Here is a 15,308-nt window from a genome sequence, read left to right on the forward strand (position 1 = left end):
AATGTGGGTATCTGGGTATGAATGGCTCGTCGGCGATGCCGGCGCAGATGAGGCCCCAGACACCTCCTTGGGTTGGGGCGGGGGGGCGCTGCGGCGGGGGGCGGGGGTGTCCCCCTGGGTGTTGGCGCCGCGCGTCCGGGCGTGCCTTGTCTGGCGCCCGCTGCCCTGCGGCACTGTGGGCTGTCGCCGCGCGCCCCCCCTGCCGGACCGCATCCACCTACACCACACATAGGTAATGGGGGGTGATCAGCTATTCACCCCCCATCTTACACATTAGACGCCACATCTAGACATCACACCGCACCACACAGAGGGAAGGGGGGGCGATTAGCCACTCATCCCCCCCTCATTATCTTAACTGCATTTTAGACATACATCCACGTCACACCACTCCTCCACATAGGGCCTTGGAGGGCGGGGGGAGCTGTGCAGGTCCTGGGTCGGCTGCTTCTGCAGCCCGCAGCTGGACTGCACGGCTCCCTTCCCCTCTATTTTAACTCCACTTTAGACACTTAGGGCTTGGGGGGGGCGATGGGTGTCTTTTCCCCATATGCTCCCCCATATCTCAACGACACCTTAGTTCACACACATGTACACCATCAATGATCAAGGTGGGTGGGGGGCGGTTGGGGGGGGGGCGGGGTGGGGGGTCCTGGGTGTGGCGGGGGTGGCGGGCGCCGGCGGGTGGGCTCGGGGGTGGGGCGGCCGCATCTGTGGGGCGCTGCCGGTCTCCGGCGGGGTGCCCGCTCGCCTGCGATCTGGGGGGGTGGGGAACATCCTCTGGGCCGTCCACTGGGCAAGTCCAGGGCATCTGCTGCCGGACTTCAAAGACGAGCAGGTGTGACTGGGAGTGTGTGTCTGAGTGTGTGTATGAGTGCATGCATGGATCGGTGTGTCTGCATGTTTGTCCTGGTACGGGGAGCACGTGGATGATGGGGCGGTGTGGGTGCGGCAGTGAGGGGACTTGGGGGAGGGAGGGTGCGGGGGCTGGGGAGGGAGGGTTGGGATCTGGGTGGGGGAGGGGGGGTCGGGGTAGCCAGGGGCGGGTGTGCTTGGTGGCTCTCGGGGCGTCCCCCTGGTCCCCCGGGTGGGGGTTCTTGGGGGGGGGCGGGTCTCCCCGGGGCTGGCGGGGCCCTCACGGGGTGTGCGGGTGCTCCGGGCTCCGGGTTCTATCCGGCGCGCTACCGCCTGTGGCCGTGGGGTTCCTGCCTCGTGCTTGCCGGTGGGGGGCGCCCGGTGCCTCCTTCCCTGCCTTCCTTGGGTGGGCGCGCAGCCTTCCGGTGGCGGGGGCCCGGGTACCTGGCCACTGTGGGGCGGCTGGGTCCGTGACCCGTCGGGGCTCTCCCGGCCGTCTGGGGGCCCCGGGGCGGCGTTGTTGTGGCCTCGCACACATTCCATGTTAACCTGCACACTCATACATACACTCACAACACACAAACATACACACATACACATATGCGTACACATACACATGCACGTACATATGCACACGCACACACATACACTTAGAACGCACACACACATAGACATGCACGCACACGCACACACACGAGCGCCTGGGGCTCTCTTCCCCTATTTTATCCCTCTTTCCCCTTGTCTGGGTGTGTGTGCGTGTGTGTGTGTGTGAGAGTGTGTGTGGGGGTTGGTGTGTGGCTTCCACTCCCTCCTCTCGGATGCGGATGCGGGTACGACAATGTTTGGACGGTGTTCCTGGTGGTCTGCTTGTGCCTACTGTATATATTTATTTTCTTTCGTTGGTATTGACGTGTTTGGTTCCAGGAGCGGATACTGGCACAGGCACGGTCCCATGTCGTGGCGGTACCACTGGTTTCTTTGTGTGTATACTGTTTGTGTGTGTCCCTGGATCTTATCTTTCAGATACAGCAGCTGGTGTGATGATACGGTGTAAAGCAGCAAGATGCAGAAGCTGTCCTCATCACTCTTTCCTTTTTTGTTCTATTGTTTGTTATGTATTATTTCTCTTTCCCTGTCTCTCTCTCTCTCTCTGACCCCCCTCCTTATTTTATTTTATTTTTATTATGCATTTATTTATTTTACTGTCTCTCACCCCTTTCTCTCCTTTCTCACTTTCTCTCTCGATTTTTTTTTCCCACTAACCCCCCCTGTCAGCTCCGGCTTTGTGGCGCATTGACATATAACTGATTAATAAAGAGTATACCTCAAGTAACAAGAGGAGCTTAAATCCGAAGCTCCACTTGTTAAAATAAAAGTGTTGGCACAATAAGGCACCCAGACTAACATCCTGCTTGCTTAACTGCCGACACGACAGGGGGAGGAAGAAAAAAAAAAAAAAAAAAAAAAAAATGAATGGGAAGGCCTGGCTAATGTAGGCACTGTCCCCCAGCAGAAAGTACTCCCCATCTTTTGATGCCATTCAAGGAAGAAGTCTGAGGCCCTCAACATCCTTGCATCATGGACTCTCCCAGGTGGTCCGACAAAGATGTCAATGAATCGTCCCTTCTCGTCAACAATCCCCTGAAGGAGGACAGAGCAGAAACCCTTCCTGTTCATGTAGTCCACCCCTCTAATGGCTGGCTTCTGAATTTGGATGTGACAACCATCAATAGCCCCTATGACCCCAGCAAGGCCACAGGTGTGCTGGAAGGCAGCGGCAGATGCTCCTTTTTCACATCCATTAGGCCACGAGATGAAGGTTGGCCCAATTCGCGACAAAATGGTCAGCACCTGAAGAACTGTCCGATGTACCGATGACACTGACAAATTGAACTTGTCGGACAGCTCTCTAAAGCTGTTCTGATTGGCCATGTACCACAGGAACAGCAACAGCTTTTTGGTGGCAGGCACTTTTGTTTTTCCATGGCTGTGTTCTCTGCTTAGGCCATTTTCCTGCAGCTTTGTGAGTAAATACTCAAACTGCGTCCTGTCCATCCTGAAATGTCGGGAAAAGGTCTGGTCACCCATGTCTAACAGAATCTCCCAATGTGTACCCATCTTCAGTATCACTTGCTGCCTGTAGTTCAACAGAAGTAAGGCCAGCTCCCTGGAGAAAGGGAGAAATATGCCATCAACACATAATGTCAAAATCACCAACAACACTAAATACACGAGACATTTTCTTGAAGTGATGTTAATAAACTACTGTTCATGTAATGTGACAAGCTATCTACTAAACATCATTTGGATACTGTTTAATGTACTTTGCTAGAACAACATCCTACTCTTCTCCTTTTGTTGGATGACAACTCCATAAAATACAGAGTTGCCACCAAAGCAATCAAGTCAGCAGCCACGTCCTGCAGATACAGTCAAATCTCAGACATTGGTATTTTGGCAGGATCACTAAAAATGGTAATATGTGCTTATTTCTATAGTTTCAACAATAAATATAAGCTCAGTTGTGCTCCCAAAACACTTTGCTATCATTTAAAAGTCAGTTTAATACATTACCTTTAAAAAACAAATATGTGATGTGAATTCCATATACAGAGTATCGTGAATTCGCGATTAACAAAGCGCGAATGCCCGAGGGTTGACTATAATGCAGTTTGTTTATTGACACAACAACATATAAATACACTAAAACGTACCTTCTTCGCTTCATGTACTCCTCCTCGATGTTAATCAGGTGAACGGCTTGCGTTTGGAGCCGTTCGTACGCCAGAAGAGCTAGCGCAAGAGCCGATTTCTTCTGAGCTTCCATCTTGAATCCGACTTCCAAACTTCTGCGGCACATGGAACGCATCCAACTCGGTTTTTCCGAGTTTTTACCGGATGTGACGTAATCTCGGATTCCGAAAATCGGAATCCGAGGCAAATGGAATGCACGATAACTAACAATACATTTCCCATATATTTTGTCTTACATCGAGTGTCCATGCTTAAAAGACTCACTCTGTCAGGACTGCTTCTTAGAATCTTGGTTCCTCTCACGTTTTCTTTGCTGTATTTAAGCTGCGGGGAACAGTGGCCCTCCCTAAATGTGCTTATTATGTTTTGAGAAGTTATCAAGATCTTCATAGTATAAACAAAACACATCACTTTGTCAACCTGAAATGGTGCATTATATATAGCTCAGATGTATATAAGGAATGAAACAATGAGAGAAGAAATACTGGAAATGCAAATCTAAGCAATACAAGAACATAATAAAATATTAGGTCAGTGTGCAGATAGCATTAGCAGTGGTAAGTTCAAGGTCAATACAGACATCCCAACCTGCAAAAACTCATTTCAGGGAGGTCCCCCCCCCCCCCGCCAAGAATGGAAATGACTTTATTTCACACAAGAGAATTTCTACATTGGCCATATGTATAATTTTTTGTTAATTAATTTTTTCTAGTCAGCACACTAAATTTCGAAGGCTCCACTGAACCGATAACTTCGGTCCTCGAGAAGTTTAATAAAAGCCCGCCCGCACTGAAATCTGATTGGCTTATTTTGCTAAGTAGACCAATCAGGATGCTGTCTGTCTAGCACGGGCTACATGAACAGGCACACACGCAGGGATCCATACATACGCACGCTCTCTCTCATTCCGTCGTGCGCGCGATTTTCTCAAGTGCGCGATGGACACGTTACTGTCTCGCGCGCATGCTCTTGTGTGCTTGCTCTAGTTTCCAGGACATTTTATTCAATATGCGGGCATCAGGGAGCCGCTATCAATATGCGGGAGACTTCCGGGAGACTTTGGATGTTTGTCAATATATCTTCAGGTTGTGTGCAACTCATTTATTGTGGAAAGTGAAGAATAAGTGAACAGCAAAAACACTACGAGGGTAGTCAGTACTTGTTTTATATATAAATTATTTATTGCAAATAGTGTAAAGTCAAAATTCTCTTTTGAGAAAATAAAGAAAAGTGAAAAGCAATAACAAAAAATGTACAGTCTTACAGCAGACTGTCCTTTTTCATTTGACAGGTTATTCTGGAGTCAAAGTCTTCAATCTCACTAGAACAGACAAAAAAAGTACATGGTTAACAATGTTACATGTACCATTTAACCTTGCAGGTCTTTTCCTGCAACTCTTACCTTCTGCTGTGCTGAAGACCAGCAAGGAACAAGTTTTCTGCTTCCTGTGTAGACACACCTGTCAGCTGAGCTAGAGCACAGACGATGGACTAAACAAAATAAACGAAAATACATTATAAAACACTGTTGTACTAAAATAATGTCATTGTATTTCAATAAAAGAACTATTAGGCCATTAAAAGCAAATATAGTACAAGATGCATTTATATGGGAACCATTCGCATCTGTAGGGCAAATCATGAATGAGAAAGACATGAGAAAATATATTACTCGTCAAAATAAGGCATTTTTTATGTGTGTCTGTGTTTCCACTGGAGTTGTTTTTGCCTGTGGCCATCATGTCATAAATATCATCATTGACATAAAAAAAGAATTTTGGTGAAACTGCATTAAGTTAATTTTACAACATTTGTCGACATGGATACCATAGGGATAGAATATCCTACATCTGTATTTATAGTAAATTGATATGCATCCTTTATCCATGTTAAGCTGAGATACTTCAATAGAAAAAAAAAAACTAACGCACATAACATACACTCACCTAAAGGATTATTAGGAACACCATACTAATACGGTGTTTGACCCCTTTCACCTTCAGAACTGCCTTAATTCTACGTGACATTGATTCAACGAGGTGCTGAAAGCATTCTTTAGAAATGTTGGCCCATATTGATAGGATAGCATCTTGCAGTTGATGGAGATTTGTGGGATGCACATCCAGGGCACGAAGCTCCCGTTCCACCACATCCCAAAGATGTTCTATTGGGTTGAGATCTGGTGACTGTGGGGGCCATTGTAGTACAGTGAACTCATTGTCATGTTCAAGAAACCAATTTGAAATGATTCGAGCTTTGTGACATGGTGCATTATCCTGCTGGAAGTAGCCATCAGAGGATGGGTACATGGTGGTCATAAAGGGATGGACATGGTCAGAAACAATGCTCAGGTAGGCCGTGGCATTTAAACGATGCCCAATTGGCACTAAGGGGCCTAAAGTGTGCCAAGAAAACATCCCCCACACCATTACACCACCACCACCAGCCTGCACAGTGGTAACAAGGCATGATGGATCCATGTTCTCATTCTGTTTACGCCAAATTCTGACTCTACCATTTGAATGTCTCAACAGAAATCGAGACTCATCAGACCAGGTAACATTTTTCCAGTCTTCCAACTGTCCAATTTTGGTGAGCTCGTGCAAATTGTAGCCTCTTTTTCCTATTTGTAGTGGAGATGAGTGGTACCCGGTGGGGTCTTCTGCTGTTGTAGCCCATCCGCCTCAAAGTTGCTCTTCTATCAGTTTGAATCAGTCGGCCCATTCTCCTCTGACCTCTAGCATCAACAAGGCATTTTTGCCCACAAGACTGCCGCATACTGGATGTTTTTCCCTTTGCACACCATTCTTTGTGACTCCAAAGTCATCAAGATGGCAAAAGACATTTTCAACAATATTAAAAATTCAAATAACCTAAATTTTGGATGGATTGATGTCGAATTTGACACGGCTGCTGTTCTGTCCTCGCACTTGCATTACAGCTTACAAGGTTAGACAGACAGCTAACAGAACAAGAAAAACGAAAGAAGCCGTTTCTTCATTTACGGTGGTTTACTTTTACCTTTTGAGACAGCCCGTCTTAGCACATATGCAGTTGTTTCCCTCGTGTTTTGTAAAACTGAAAATAATATAACGAAATACTCTAAGAACACATTCGCATACACATTCGCATATCTTAGCTAGAAAAACTCAGAAATGTTAGCTAAACACAAATTACAGCTCTAAATACGAACTAATACCTATAAATACCGATTTAAGCAAAATATGCAAAAATAACAGTTATGAGCTTTATCAAAATGAATTAAGTTAGAACTTACAGACATATGGTTCCCCAAACTTCCCAAACGCTGAGAAAACATGACCAGCAGTAGACACGGAGCTTCCTAGTCTGAGAACAGAGAAAGAACTACTTCCCATTCGTAAACACAATGTCCACAAGGTGGCAGTAAGTAACCTTACAACACACTCCCCGCCTGGTATGATAACTGTCATACCACTACAACTAATCTAATTACCCTCTTTTACAAGAATTACAAGGTCAGTTACAGGTAGGGGTGCACCGATCGATCGGCGCACCGATCGATCGGCCTCGATCACGTTAATTTGAGGGGATCAGAAATCGACCATATTCCCATGAGATCCACCGATCTTAGTTATATGCTTTTAACTCTTTGGGGTCGAGTATGTCGTCGACGACATCGCGTACTTTTCGCGTACTTTTCGCGTCTATTTCAGTTTATAAATATCTCGCTGAAATCTTAATGTATAATCATGAAAAAAACGCTGGCTAAATCCGTAATCTGTCTTCTTTTCAAAACGTCCATTGTCGGAAGTATTAAAGTTTTTTTAATTAGGTTAAATCGGCAAAAAAGTAAACCATGTCATCTTACTTTGTTTTACCTGCATCGGGGGCGTGTAGTACCGCTCTCACCCGAAGATCGCTATTCACATTCTAAATAGCCGCATTAGCGCGTATTCAAATCGCATTCGCATGGTAATTTGATTAACAGCGCAACGGTGAAACGCGATCCAGATACATCCCCTTCAGCGCCATAAAAGGGGGTTGGGGACGTGGCCAGGTGACAATGGCTCATTCATACACATGAAAGTTGCTACATATTCAATGAAAGGAGCCAGAAATAGTTACATGAGTTAGGTTTTTCTTATTTATTTATCCAAATTAATGTTGCATCTACACCATTTAGTCATCTTCATGTAGCCAAGACTTTGGTGATCAGATATCTGGGATCAAAACAAACTGCCAGCATTGCTTACTATGTACTTTTATAATGTTTCTGCAAGTGTTCCAAACTGCATTTTGCAATGTCTATACTTTGATGTCAAATTTCAAACTTAACAAAAATCTGACATATTTACAATATATATTAAAATAAAGATGAGTGTAATGGCAAAACAAATATATAAGAAATAATTTATTTGCCATGAATTAAGTGTGATGAAATGTGTGATCATGCCCCAGTCAGTGAAAGTGTGTTTCCTACCCCTAGGCCCCAGAGGGTTAAATCAGCCTTTTCTCCTATTCCCGAGAGAGGTGCAGTGCAGGCTGCCTCCCTCCCTATTTTTTGGACAAGTGTGTCATAACAGCTATATATATATATTTTTTTTTTTACAAAATTAGAGAAATTAAAGTCTGGAAGTAAAAATATGATTTTGTACTTCAAACAGCAATGCTCATTTATATGTTCATTTATATTTGAGGACACTACCTCATGTTTTGTGAGTATTCATATCAATTTACTCAATAAAAATGGAAACATTGAAGTAACTGTCTTTTAGTTATGAAAGAAACAAGATCGGCAAAAAAAAATCGAGATCGGCAGGTAAGGTTGCCTAAGGATCGGTGATCGTTGATCGGCCAGAAAACTGCAATCGGTGCACCCCTAGTTACAGGTATACAGGTATACAAGATATACTTTGGGATGACCATCCTTAACAATTCTGACCTCCACTTTCCTAACTTTCCCATCACTGCTGGGAATGGTCTTAACAACAATCCCAGTTGGCCACTCGTTGCGCTTTGCTTGTCCGTCCTTGATAAGCACAACGTCTCCTTCCTGGATGTTGGGCCTGTCCACAGCCCATTTTCTCCTTACTTGTAGTGATGACAGGTACTCCTGCTGCCATCTCTTCCAGAACGTTTCAGCTAATGACTGCACATGCCTCCATTGACTCTTGTAAAGGTCTTTGATATCAAAATCTCCAAGAGGTGCCGGTATAGGTGTGGCCTTTTGGGTAAGAAGGATTGCTGGTGTGAGGATTTCGGGTGCCTCCGGATCGGAAGAGACTGGAACCAAAGGCCTAGCATTCATTATAGCCATTACTTCTGCCACAAAGGTAACCAATACTTCATGTGTGAGTCGAGTTGAACCAGCCTTTAAGAACATTGCGTTCAAAATGCGCCTTGCCACCCCAATCATCCTTTCCCACACTCCTCCCATGTGGGAAGAATGAGGAGGGTTAAAAATCCATGAACACCCTTGATCACGTAGGTAAGTCTTGACCTCTGGATCATCTGAATTAAGTTTGAACTCCTTACAGGCTCCTATGAAATTCGTGCCCCTGTCCGACCTTAAAGATTTCACAGGGCCGCGCACAGCCAAAAATCTTCTCAAAGCGTTAATAAAACTAGAAGTTGTCATGGACTCAATAACTTCCAGATGAACTGCCCTCGTATTTAAACAAGAGAACATCACAGCCCACCTTTTGTTCTCCACGCAACTAGCTCTGGTACGCCTTGAAGAAACATTCCATGGGCCGAACACATCTAAACCCACATTGGAGAAGGGTGGAACTGTTGCCAATCGATCTGCTGGGAGGTCTGACATAAGTTGTTCCTCCCGTTTACCTCTAAGTTTCCGGCACGTCACGCACTGGTGAATGACTCTGGAAACCAGTCTTTTACCTCCTACAATCCAGAGGCCTGCGGACCTTAAGGCTCCTTCTGTAAATTGGCGACCTTGGTGAGCCACTTCACCATGATAATGACTGACGAGAAGAGTTGTTGCGTGATGGTCTGCAGGAACAATTAGAGGATGCTTCTCAGCTGTATGTAGTAGCGAAGCTGACAAACAGCCCCCGACTCTCATCAAACCTTCTTCATCCAAAAAGGGGCGTAGATCTTTAAGGCGACTTGCTTTAGGAACGTTTTCCTTCTTTAACAGACATCTGACTTCAACCTTAAATGAATCAGATTGGACACTTCTGATGACAATCATCTTAGACTGGGTTCTCTCTGTATGAGGATCTACATCTTTGCAGTAATGCCAGCCTTGGCAACTGCTTTGCTCTTCTACACTGGAGAAACATCTCGCAATGTGTTTCAGTCTACTAATACCCCTGACAAGAGACCTCCAGGTTGAGAACCTCGAAAATCTCTGAGATCCCAAGGTCTGCTCTGAGGACTTTGTGACAAGAGTTGTCACCACAGGACGGATCTCTTGATCCGACCCAGGGTCAACAAGCTCGTGGGAATCAGCGTCAGATTGATTGAAGGCGTCCGGCCTAGACAAGAAGTCTGGACCCTTAAACCATCTTGACTGGAGGAGCATCGGAGCCGAAACTGGCCTTGTGCCATAGTCGGCTGGATTGTGTTCTGTGGCAACATAATGCCATTGATCAGGATGAGTTGATTTTCTAATCCGTGTGACCCTGTTGGACACATACATGTAGAAACGTCGAGTGTTGTTATGAATGTAACCGAGTACTATTCTGCTGTCGGTGTGGAACCTTACAGCATGTAAATTGACATCCAATTCATCCGTAATCAACTCGGCCAGCTCGACAGCTAGTACAGCTGCTGATAACTCCAATCGCGGGATTGTGTGTGCTGGCCTAGGAGCCAACTTGGTCTTGCCCATAATGAAACCTACATGGCACTGTCCTGCTAAGTCAATGACTCTTAAGTAGGCAACCGCAGCAATGGCTAGAGTTGAAGCATCGCAGAAAATGTATAACTCCCTTTTCTGTGTTAAAGTCATTGCAACAGGGACGTACTGACGTGGGATGTAGAGGTCTTCTACTTGGACCAGTGCTTCTGTCCAAGCTCTCCACTGAGCTTCTTTCTCCAAAGGAAGAGGGCAATCCCAGTCAGACCCAACCAAGGAAAGTTCTCTAACAATCAGCTTGCCCTGAAGTGTGACAGGAGCCAGAAAGCCAAGGGGGTCAAAAAGGCTATTTACGGTTGACAAGATGCCCCTACGTGTGAAAGCCTTTACGCTGCGGGACACTTGGAATGTAAAATCGTCCGTCTTCAAGCTCCAACTGACCCCTAGACTTTTCTGGAGAGGCAGAGGATCTGTGGTCAAATCTAAATCCTTAAGATTGCTTGCCCTGTCTTCCGTAGGGAAAGCCTCCATTACTCTGCTGCTGTTTGAAGCAATTTTGTGGAGCAGGAGGTTAGATTCTGCCAGCATCGCCTTGGTGTTATGTAAAAGAGCAATTGCTTCTTCCTCAGAGGACACAGAGGTAAGTCCGTCGTCAACATAAAAGTTGCGCATAACAAACCGCTTAGTCTCTGTTCCATAGGTCGCCTCTCCTTCTTCTGCCGTGCGCCTCAACCCAAATATGGCTACTGCTGGTGATGGGGTGTTCCCGAAAACATGGACTTTCATTCGGAATTCCGTGATCTCTTTGGACAGGTCATTATCTTTAAACCAGAGAAATCTCAAATAGTTTCTATGTTCTTGCTTCACGATGAAACTATAAAACATTTGCTGCACGTCTGCCATGACAGCAACTCGCTCTCTGCGGAAACGCAAAAGGACACCCAAAAGTGTGTTATTCAAATCTGGCCTGCTCAGCAGCGTATCATTAAGGGAAATCCCGTCATATTGGGTGCTGGAATCAAAAACCACCCGGATCTGTGTTGGTTTTTGTGGGTGGTAGACACCAAAGGTTGGTAAATACCAACATTCTTCACCTTGCTTCAAGGGTGGGGCGAGCTCTGCTTGATCGTTGATAAACATTCTCTCCATAAAGGCCATAAAATGGTCTTTCATAGTTGGTTTTTTGAGTAGTGTGCGCTTAAGGGAGAACAAGCGGTTCAACGCCTGTCTCCTATTGTTTGGAAGTGTACGACGGGGCTGCCGGAAAGGCAGGGGTGCCACCCAATGATTTGTATCATCTTTAGACATCTCCTTAACCATGATGTCAAGGAACAAACCGTCTTCTACTGATAAAGCGGGCTTGTCATCATCGGGGGTTGTGCAGAACAATGTGCTCCCTAAGGAAACTGCATTTGGAGTGGTAGACTCAGTACTGAGGTGAATGAGAGGCGAGTAGGACAGGTGCTCTGGCAAAGTGTAATCTTCTTTCACCACAAACCTGTTGGTGCATGGTTTAAAATAGGATGTGCGTCCATTTTGCAGCACATTTGTCTTATAGACGTTTGTATCCGTTGGTCTATGAGCCGCTCCAAGACAGATTTCTCCCACAATCACCCAACCTAAATCTAGTCGTTGGGCGTAAGGATCCTTTGATGGACCATTGATCTGTTCACGGGCTTTGTGAACACTGAGGACGTCCCTGCCTAAGAGAAGAAGAATGGGTGCTGAAGGATCGACGGGTGGGATTTTATCGACAATAGGATTCAGATGCGGAAAATAGTGGGCTATCTCTGGCGATGGAATCTCTGACCGATCATCTGGGATCATGTCACACTCAATGAGTGTAGGGAGGTTAACTTCATTTAGGCCGTCTAACGACTGGGCTATGAAATTGTATGCTCTCCGACCTGTAGTTTCTATTTTTCCAGAGCATGTCTTCAGTGTGTAGGAATAAAAATTCCCATTTATGGAGAACAGATCAAAGAAATCAGATTTAGCCAGAGAACGATTGCTCTGATCGTCTAATACTGCATATAAGCGTTGTAACTTGTGGGGCTGACCTGATGGATATACATTAATCAAGCATATTTTGGAGCATGACCTTAGGGGTCTATCTTTGCCACAAAGTTCTGTGCACTTTGAGCTAACCGTGGTTGTTGTGTTTTCTTCTTGCTCCCCGCCATGCTCTTTTAGGTCTTTGGAACGTTCTGTTTCCAAAGTAGAAACTGGATGTAGAGCTGTTGTATGACACTCACTAGCACATTCATCACATTTAATATGACCTTTGCACTCCCTAGCAAGATGATCCATTGACGCACAGCATCTGAAACATATTCCTTTTTCTTTAAGGAATGATTTTCTCTCATCATAATGTTTTTTCCTAAAAGTACGACACTTCGCCAGTGGATGCGGTTTTTTATGGATTGGACAAAAAGATCCCAGATCTTCAGCTTTCTTTAGTTTCATAATAGGGGAGAAAGAGACTGAGGAAGTAGGAGACACGTTTGTTTTTCTTACAGAAACTTGTCTGTGTGGCCTTTCTGTTTTCAATGCACTTGACTGCCAATTTGCAGAAAAACAGAAACTTGGGTCATTTCGTATTTTCGCTTGACTAAGGATGAATTTGACAAAAAAGCCAAATGGAGGGAAAGACACATGATTATCTTCTTTGAATCTGGCCCCTTGTGTGATCCATCTTTCTTGTAAGCTACACGGTAATTTTTCCACTATTGGGTTAACTCCCCTTGCCGTGTCGAGGTAAAAAAGACCTGGGAGGAAACCTTCGGTTTTGGCTGCCTCAATCTCCAATAATATGTCGCCTAGTTCCCTTAACTTGTGGTTTTCTTTATTAGAAATCCTGGGGAAGGTCTCAAGTTTTCTCAACAAAGCATGCTCAATCATTTCAGGACACCCATAACATTCGTCCAATCTCTGCCATAAAGCAACGACACCTGCTGCAGGGTAACTGACATGAACTGACCTTAACCTTTTAGCTTGGAGAGAGGATTCTGGACCCAGCCACTTGATAAGGAGGTCGATCTCTTCCCTCGCTGTAAGCTCCAGGTCTTTTACCGCCCCACGAAACGATGACTTCCAGGCCCAGTAAGTCTCAGGACGGTCATCAAATTTCTGAAGACCAGAGGTGACCATCTCTCTACGTGCCAGATACCTGACTAGTTCAGTAGGAGTTGGCGTTTCGAATGGGAAATTATTAGCTAAAATAGGTTGTGAGTGAGCACTAAAACTGGGTTGTTGATCTGCTTTATTGGGGACATACGGGACATTTGGTATGTGAAGTTGGTTCAGACTAGCATCTACATTGTCAGCAGGAGGGCCCCGCTGAATACAAGGTCGGGGTGGAGGGACATTTTTCGGTGAAGACCATGTGGGCACTGTACCATCCTGCATGTGAGAGTGTCCATGAGCGTCTTCAGTGCTGTCTGAGGTCAGGTTTTGCATGTTCACATACTCAGTAGTTCGTTGAACTGGATCATGGCCAGCAACATCTTTTAACTCCTGTAATGGACCCTCTTCCAGTTCGGCTGCCGCTTCATATACCGCAGCCTCTGCGTCTGCTACGTCAGCTGCTTTTTTAAGGTGTAATAAGTATAACTGAGCGTCTACTTGGGCTTTTTGATTAGCAGCTTCCGCTTCAATGCGAGCTTTCTCTAACATAATATGCGCCTCCTTTTCAGCATAGGGAATTTCTGCACGAGCCGCTTCTGCTCTGGCTCTAGCTCTGGCTGCAGCAACGCCGACCGACGATCTGCTGGACCGTGCGGCGGACCTCCAGGACGTTTGCGATCTCGTCTCAAAGGTTCGGGTGAATTCCGCATTTCCACTTTGGTCCATTATTGGTTGGCTTTTCGCCATTTGTCGCTGCGTTGTTCAATCCGTGTTACTGCTTTCAACGTCTAGGTCGCCCGGCGAATGTCTTTTTACTGTTCTGTCCTCGCACTTGCATTACAGCTTACAAGGTTAGACAGACAGCTAACAGAACAAGAAAAACGAAAGAAGCCGTTTCTTCATTTACGGTGGTTTACTTTTACCTTTTGAGACAGCCCGTCTTAGCACATATGCAGTTGTTTCCCTCGTGTTTTGTAAAACTGAAAATAATATAACGAAATACTCTAAGAACACATTCGCATACACATTCGCATATCTTAGCTAGAAAAACTCAGAAATGTTAGCTAAACACAAATTACAGCTCTAAATACGAACTAATACCTATAAATACCGATTTAAGCAAAATATGCAAAAATAACAGTTATGAGCTTTATCAAAATGAATTAAGTTAGAACTTACAGACATATGGTTCCCCAAACTTCCCAAACGCTGAGAAAACATGACTAGCAGTAGACACGGAGCTTCCTAGTCTGAGAACAGAGAAAGAACTACTTCCCATTCGTAAACACAATGTCCACAAGGTGGCAGTAAGTAACCTTACAACACAGCTGCACAAAAACCAGTACTTCTATGCAGGAACTTCTATGCAAGAAAACTATACAGATTCAATAATAACACATACCTAACTCGATTTCGCACCGCGTAAAACAAGCAGATATAAATTAACATACCTTTGATCGTATAACTTGGGGATACACGGCGCAGTTCGCTCATATCCCTAGGTGAGAGCTCACCGACTACTTCTCTACTTACATGAGTTCCTGACCTATACTATTCTTTTGATGCTTTTTTTTTTTGACAACTGCTTTGTTCTTGGCCATTTATTCTTGTGTACTGCGATTTGTTGTATTGTAAATGCACTATATTGTTATCTTGTTTGAGAAGTTAAACAATAAAAAAAAAAAAAAACTTCTCTACTTACATGTTGTCTAGCTGGTATCGCGCATGCGTACGCAGATCGGACAGCCACAGCCAAGCAGTCAATATA

At 45.1% G+C, this 15,308-nt stretch overlaps 1 long non-coding RNA gene across 7 annotated transcripts; it reads right to left on the minus strand.

Moving 5' to 3' along the window:
• Positions 1–4,768: 4,768 nt before the first annotated feature.
• Positions 4,769–15,234, minus strand: LOC140578629 (uncharacterized). Of its 7 annotated transcripts, none has more exons than XR_011982894.1 (5): positions 14,992–15,234; positions 14,720–14,790; positions 13,395–14,520; positions 5,012–6,957; positions 4,769–4,930 (listed from the first exon to the last, which is right to left on the minus strand). It is a non-coding gene; the product is annotated as an uncharacterized lncRNA (long non-coding RNA). The 7 variants fall into 7 exon arrangements; XR_011982898.1 differs by lacking the exon at positions 14,992–15,234 and having other exon boundaries at positions 5,012–5,100; positions 6,631–6,687; positions 6,887–6,957; positions 13,395–14,978; XR_011982896.1 differs by lacking the exon at positions 14,720–14,790.
• Positions 15,235–15,308: the final 74 nt, after the last annotated feature.

Source organism: Paramormyrops kingsleyae, chromosome 16, assembly GCF_048594095.1.
Source record: "Paramormyrops kingsleyae isolate MSU_618 chromosome 16, PKINGS_0.4, whole genome shotgun sequence".
NCBI lineage: Eukaryota > Metazoa > Chordata > Actinopteri > Osteoglossiformes > Mormyridae > Paramormyrops > Paramormyrops kingsleyae.